The sequence below is a fragment of the Ictidomys tridecemlineatus genome, chromosome 11 (assembly GCF_052094955.1).
Source record: "Ictidomys tridecemlineatus isolate mIctTri1 chromosome 11, mIctTri1.hap1, whole genome shotgun sequence".
In the NCBI taxonomy this organism is placed as follows: Eukaryota; Metazoa; Chordata; class Mammalia; order Rodentia; family Sciuridae; genus Ictidomys; species Ictidomys tridecemlineatus.
The window spans coordinates 78,763,047-78,770,839 of record NC_135487.1 but is presented as its reverse complement, the minus strand read 5'-3'; the positions used below and the strand labels follow the sequence as shown (position 1 = coordinate 78,770,839).

General features: G+C 39.0%; 1 long non-coding RNA gene across 1 annotated transcript in view; it reads right to left on the bottom strand.

Annotated features, from left to right (window-relative positions):
* Positions 1 to 1,644: 1,644 nt before the first annotated feature.
* Positions 1,645 to 7,793, bottom strand: part of LOC144368151 (uncharacterized) — a 29,579-nt gene continuing 23,430 nt past the window's right edge. Inside the window, exon 3 of the long non-coding RNA XR_013427932.1 lies at positions 1,645 to 2,702. This is a non-coding gene — a long non-coding RNA (uncharacterized LOC144368151). The remainder of the gene's footprint in view (positions 2,703 to 7,793) is intronic.

Genomic DNA, 7,793 nt, shown 5'->3' with positions numbered 1-7,793 from the left:
AATGTCTTGGCTGGGCACAAGATCACGAGCCACTCACAACTTTGTAGATTCAAACAGCAATTCTTTATTCCCGAACTCACACCAGCCTCCACACACGTTCAGGGGAAATCTCCTTTCTGCCCGCCAATTCACGTCCCAAAATACTTTCTCAATTCCACAAGAACTCAGCGGGAACTCAGGCAGCAGGAACGCCCTATTCCCAGCAGCAATAACCTTAAACCTGGAACTTCCCTAAAACCCATATTGTCTTAAACCGGAACGCCCTAAACTTGTCTTAAACCGGGAACGCCTTAAACCCAAGGATGGGATACTCCCTAAAACATGATCAGCTCTAAACCCGGATCCGCCCTGGTCCTTGAGCAAGGTCACCTTACTAAAGCATACATGCAATGTCCCAGCGAATGTCCTCTAAGCAACATGGGGTACGCTGGCAAGGAAATTTTGATGTGTCAATCCTACTTGGCAATGGCCCTCAGCAGGTAGAGGAAAAGTTTATTTTTCCTCCCCTAAAACTTCAACTCAATCTTATTAATTTAGGACTAAAATGAACTAACACGCAAGGGTTTTGTGATAGTTTCCTGTACTGGTTTGACTTCCCATGGAGCCATATAAACAAGCAAAGGGGAGTAGTAAAGAATATGGCACTTTGAGGTGAGGTGGTAGGGGTACACCTTTAATCCCAGCAACTCAGGAGGCTGAGGCAGAAGGTTTACAAATTCAAAGCCAGCTTCAGTAAATTAGCGAGGCCCTAAGCAACTCAAGGAGACCCTGTCTCTAAATAAAATGTACAAAAGGGCTGGAGATATGGCTCAATAGTTAAGTGCCCCTGGGTCATTTGAAAACGTATTTCTTCTTTCCATTATTTATCATTCTTCTTACTATATACAAACACAATAAATGAAGCAAGCCAATCCCGCCCCCCTCCAAAATAAAGGCCGAATATTGACTTTGATATGAGGATGCTGACTCCTAGTGGTGATGTGGTGGGGGGCATGGGAGGAATGGAGGAACTTTAGATAGGGCAAAGGGGAGGGATGAGGAGGGAGGGAGCCAGGGGGTAGGAATAATGGTAGAATAAGTTAGACTTCATTACCCTAAATATATGTATGAAGACATGAATGGTGTGAAAATACTTTGTGTACAACCAGTGACTTAAAAAATTGTGCTCTATACGTGTAATATGAAACAAGTTGTATTCTGCCATCATGTCTAACAAATTAGAATAAATAAATAAAAAGAAACAATCCTATAACAGATCTCAATGTGTCTTTACACTGCTCAAATCCATGGACTGGAGTCTCAGAGTAATATCTATTCAGTACCAAAGTGCTCCCAAGTCCCATTGTTTCTTCTGCCATATTTTGCTCAGATAACCCTGAACTGCTTATGGGTGCTCCAAACCTTCCAAGCTGAAATTGATGTCCATGTCTCTGCCTGGGATGCCCATTTGTTTGAAGTGCTTTCTATTCCCATACACAATTGTCTGTTTAAGAAATTTTATGCCCACCTTTCAAAACCCTGTTTCTATATAATCTCTTCCAGTGAAGCTTTTATTTCTTGATTTCTGCTCCGATGGCCACCGGATGCCACCCAGATCAAGACACAATTAAGGGCAGTTAAAGACCACCAGAGCCAGACAGGAAATAAAGTGAAGATAAATTTTATTTTTTAAAAACCAAAACTTTTGCAACAGGGGAAATAAACTCCAGTATAGATCGGAATTCAAGTCCAAATACATCATAGATAAGTGGGGACTTATAGTCAAGAAACAGGGTGGAGTAAGTACATAGAAAATTACTAAGAGGAAACAGAAAGAAAAGGGGCAAATTCTGGCTCCATCAAATTGGCAGGACTCTTCCTAAAGGCAGGTCAGGTTGATCACATTACAAGAGTGGATTATATAAAATCTGATCAGATTACCAAGGATAATCAGATATGAAGGGTGGACATTTCTTTTTCTTCCCTTTTATTGAGGGGGGATTCTAGGAATTGAACACAGGGGTATTTTTACCAATGAGATACATCCCCAGCTTTTTTTTTTTTTTGAGATAAGATCTCACTGAACTGCTGAGGTTGGCCTCAAACTTGAAATCCTACTATTTCAGGTTCCCAGGTCACTGGGATTACAGTCGGGGCGCATACCTCCACATCTGGCTAAAGATGGGCATTCCTGCTAAACCAATCCAAGAGGAATTTTGCTAAAACTGAACAATATAAAGTCAGATAGGGTAGTCTGAAGATTGGGCCCTACTTGAAAAGAGGGCTCAGAAAAGTGTGATCAAGGTATGATAAAAGAGAATGTTTTTCCATTTATTTCCACAGTTTATGCAAAGGAATGGAGAGGTTAGGAGATTCTAGGAGACAAGGCTACAAAGTAACAGAAACCTTAGTGACGGCCATAGCATGTCTAAGTGCATATAAGTGAATTCCATATAACTCCAAGTATGTTCAGAAACAACTGGAATATACTTTTCTCCTTTGGACACATACTTCAAATTATATAGAAAAAAATAAAACCTCTGAGAGTAGCAATGAGATAATGAAGGATTTACAAAGACCTAGGAAATTTTTTTGTCTCAGAAGAAAGGGAAGCCATGAGGGCTCTGGAACCACAGGTCTAGCTTCAAACCTCAATCCCGCTCCTCACAGATTCGGCCATCTCAGGCAAGTCACTCAGCTTCCTTTTGGCTCCGTGTCCTCATCTGTAAAATAAGAGTGTTGTGAAGGTTGCAAGATCCACATATAAATGTTTGAAAATGTCTTCATTTTAAATTTCTGAATTAATATTAGCCATGTTTTCATGACTATTGTCAAACACTTGGAGAATTGTCAGCAAGTTTTAACTTTGGATTTAACTTTGGATGGAGTCTATAAATTAAATTAGGATCCACTGTGGAAATTTCAGGAAGACAGATTTGTGCCAAACAACATTGCCGCAGTCTGGCTGGGCACAAATCAGGAGCCACTTGAAGATTCAAGCAGAAACAAACTTTATTTTTAGAACCCACGCTGCTCCCCACCCATGCCAACTCTCCAGGAACTCCGCAAGAGCCCAACCAGAACTAAACCAACCCACGCCAACTCTCTAGGAACTCCACAAGAGCTCAAAAATATCGAGCACCTGAGGCAGCAGAAACCGCTCCTTCTGGCAAAATGCCAGGCACCATCTTGACCTGGCCATGGCTCTCAACATCTCCCTCCTTTTGTTTAATTAAACAATCAGTATGTGGCTTAGGGACTGTGCCTGTCTAGGTTGTCCAATACTACATATGGTCCTTACCCGTCATAGGATGAGCTGACCTTAAGTCGTCAGCCTCCTGTCTTAGGTTGGTTCCATTGCAATTGGATCTTACCCGTCATTGACTACCAGCCCAGCTTTTAGTCACACTTGTAGATAGTGGTTTTTACACAAACACTATGAATAACCTGCTACAAGCAGAAAGGGGAAGATACAAAACACCACCAAGCCAATTGACGGCCCCTTTTGGAAAAATTGTACCACCGATGACATCATCAGAAAGATACCCCGGCACTACTACAATTCACTGCACCAACAGATAGTTCACAATGCATACAGGTGACACATAGTCCAGACAAGTTCTGCAAGCACGTAAACTCTCTAGGAACTCTGCGAGAGCTCAAAAATAGCGGGCACCCGAGGGAGGCAGCAGGAACCGCTCCTTCTGGCAAAATGCCAGGCATCCTCTTGACCTGGCCATGGCTCTCAACACAACATAAAAGCAGAACAGGCCGCCTCACAGTGTAGGCTGTATTTCCAATCTCCTGTGACAACACATGGTGGAGATGGTGAGATGAAGAGTGGAAGAGATAAAGGAGAAATCCCACCAATTCAGAATTCCTACTGAACCTCAAGGCAAGGGCTATTTTCTAAAGGGCTTTACTCTCCTTAATGTACATATTTTCTCTATTAATGAATCTACCTCCTTCCTTCCTCAGACTGAAGGTCCTCAGTGAAGAAATCATTGTCAGATTTATCATTATCATTTACTTTTCAGCAACTTAGCATCTTATACTCAGCAAGAGCTCAAAACTCTGTTTAAATAATTGAACAGACACTTGTGTACCAAGGGGCAAGTTGCTTTTCAGAAAAACCACCCAGCCTACCTGTCCTTGCCTGGAAAGCCCTCAGGTCAGGTAGCCCTGAAGTAATCATGAGGCTTACAACAGATGATATTTAATTCTTACATTTAGGAGTTGCTTGTAGTTCGGAGGTGGATTTCACAGTGATTTTTAGATATGTTAATTCAGAAAGATAGATGCTCAACACAACCACAGGTGGATCCCGTGCTATTTAAGCTCAAGATTCTCAAGGTCTAATCGTCTCATTTTAAATGCCAATCAAATATTAGAGAGGTAGTCAGTTGACGTTACTGAGTACTAATAGCTAAAAACAAGGGTAAAAACTGTATTCATTACTATATGTCATATTGCAGAAAGAGAAAAATAAGCATTGGTTCTCTTCTCTAGAAAAATTCATGTTTCTAATAGTGTGGGCTAAAATTGTCAAAATTAAAACATGAAATCATTTAACTCAAAAAAGACAGATTAGAGGACTTGGATAAAAAGGAGAAGGAAACTATTAGAGAAGAAAGCGACATCTGCATTGAGATTGTGGTACTGGGAGTCCAAAACTTCAGCAATAGGCAGATGGTGTAGCAAGATGACAGGATATGTAGTGGGGACAAAAACTACACAAAATTGCCATGAACAAACAAATATCAAGCCAAACACGGTGGCACACACCTGTAATCCCAGTAACTCGGGGGGCTGAGGCAAGAGGATTGAGAGTTCAAAGTCAGCCCCACCAATGTAGCAAGGTCCTTAGCAATTCAGCAAGACCCTGTCTCTAATAAAATTTTAAAATGGGTGGGGATGTGGCTCAGTGGGTACATGTCCCTGGGTTCAATCCCCATACCAAAAAAAAAAGAAAGAAGAAAACACAAAAATCAAAACCAAAGACCAACCTTACTAACAGCTCCAAGAGTGCTGGACACTCCAGTAGGAATTCACAAAGTAGATGTACCCACTTCCTTCATTACCCAAAATATAATTAGAATTCAGAATTTAGCCCTTGTCATCCTCCCACGGAAAGATGTCAGAAGGAGAGAAAAAGTAAAGTGGTTGGGCCTGCACAGCACGAAAGGCAGGAAGAAAGTTAGAGCCGTTCAATGCCCAGTGGTTAAACTCACAGAAGGCATGGCCCAATTGATGTATTGGGTTCTAGTGCTCCTTCATTCAATCATTCATGTGCACCTTTCATTAATCCCCTTCCATTGGTCAGGCTGTCTAGGTTAATAAGACTACACAAAGTTCCCTCACCTCATCTAGTTGACAATCTAGTAGGAAGAATGAATAATGAAGGCATAGAATTCAGCTCCCTCTGAACTCCATCTGCCTGTTTTGAAGCCTTATAGTTAGCCATGAAGTTATGTCCTTGAACCAGTAGATCAATCTTTAATAATTACTAAGGTCAGTCTAGCTCAATTTTGTGACATTATTGATGTTTTAAAATTCATTAGGCCACAGCTAGACCACCCAGGTGTACCGAATCATGCTTAAAACTTTCTTAACTTACATTGAAATTATTTAGGGCTTCTCTGAGAAGCTATAAGAACAGTAGTAAAATTAGAAGTAGTTTTTTTTACAACCTGTAACTAAATACAGACTGTAACAATGATTAATTTTTTTAATATTCTTAGTGTTTCAAGACTATTATATTAATAAGGCCATCATGCATCATTGCAGTATTCCAACAGAACTATTAGTCTCCCTACCATGTTGGTGTAATTACAGTCTAATGGTTTACACCATTAAAGAAGCACTAAATATTTTACTAAACTGAGTGTAGTATATAAAAATTAATTTGAATGGCTCCAGGCTTCAAAGAATAGAATCAATGATGAAGAAATTCCTTCTTTTTGAATTAAAAAAAGGCATCAAAGGGAGAATGTTTTTAAAAATCTGAATTGAAAGAAAAATATAGTTTTTTTAAAAAAAGAAATCTGAACAGCATCTTGTCATGTTCAGATTTTCTTTTAAAGCAATCTTCTTTGTTATTGTGGGGAGGAGGTAAGGTTTCTAAGAAGGTAAAATTCAGAACTATTTTTCTTTTGTGTGATATGACAACTTGTTCATAAGAAATTAGAGAAAACCAGGTAATAATGGAGAGATTCACCAAATAAAATATTCCTCACAACAGACCACAGGGTTGGTAAATTTTTAATATCTTTTTAAGGGCTTTAATATCAAATACTTAAATGAGAAATTTCTCAGTATGAGAGGAGACAAGTACCTAGTAAATACATGTTCATTGCTTAGATGGTGTCTTCCAGGAGAGAAATTGGGGAGGAGAACACCCACCTGTTTAATCAAATAAGGATAATAATAAATTCCCCTAATAATAAAATCCCTAGTTTTTTTTTTACTATAACAACATTTGACACAGCAAAATATAATGATGCCCCTTCTACCTACTCGAGTTCATTTTATTGCCTTGAAAATTCACTACACTTCTAGAAAACATTTGAAAAAAACGAAGACATAAATCTTTCCCTCCCTTAAGAAGATTTTATCCTTAACCTCAGTTTTCTTACTATGCAGCCTAACCCCATTGAAAATCTGGCTCTCTTTTATTCTGTCTGGTATACCCAAATTCAGTCCAATATATTAATCCACAAATGTGCCACCTAAAGTAATTTAGCAGATAATAATCAAATAATAATCTACCTTTAATTATTATATTCAAAATATATTTTTATTACTTTTGTGAATTCAAAATAGTTCCATTGGATACCAGGACTTATTGTGATAGCCTGTTTTACCCCTAATTCAATTGCTAACGCCCTTTGCACTGACAGATATTTCCTTAGCTCTATTTCTATGGGCAGCATTAACCAGAAGTTAATGCTTGTTCTTCACAGGTCAGTTTTATACAGAAAATGGAAAGGTGGTTACCAGGGGTCAGGGTAGGGGGATGGAAGACTTTGATCAAAGGGTACATAGCACACTCCCAGTTTTAAAATTAATAAGTCGTGGAGACCTAATGTACATGACACAGTGGCCATTGTGAATAATGATGTGTTGTATACTTGAAACTTGCAGAGATTATTTCTTAAGTTTTCTAATCATATATACAAATATAGTAACTATGTGAGGTGATGGATAAGTTAATTATCTAGATATGATAATCTTCACAGTCTGTACATGTATCAAAACACTACATTGTACATTTTGGATATGTAAAATTTTTCTTTGCCAACCAAACCCCAATTAAAGTGAAAATAAATGAGTATTTTTTGAAAGAGTCAGTTGCAGTTCCACAACATGGAAATGGGAGGAAAATTCCAAGACAATCCCAAAATTTATCCCTATCTAGGCCCCTTGAAGATAGCACTCCAAAACATTTTAGAAGTTAATATTTAATATCGAGGAGCTTGTACAAACTACCTTGGTCAGCCATAAAATAGTTCCTTTCCAGGACAGCACATGGATGTAGAACATTTATATAATTAGCATCTCTACTGTTGATTGGAAGGAAACACAATGCCCAGTGAATTCTCACTAGCCTGACCTCTCGTACCAGTGGACCTCACCTCTACCTGGTTGCAAAGCATTCAGAAACATCCCTTAACTTGGTTGAATTTCTTCCTTAAATACCAGCTCAGATGGGCACTCACTTAGATGAGGCCCACTCCCATATAACATGTTAAAAAGGCTATTAAAAGAGAAATTCTCACTGGGATCTAATTAAGTTTTTAACCATAACAACTGTT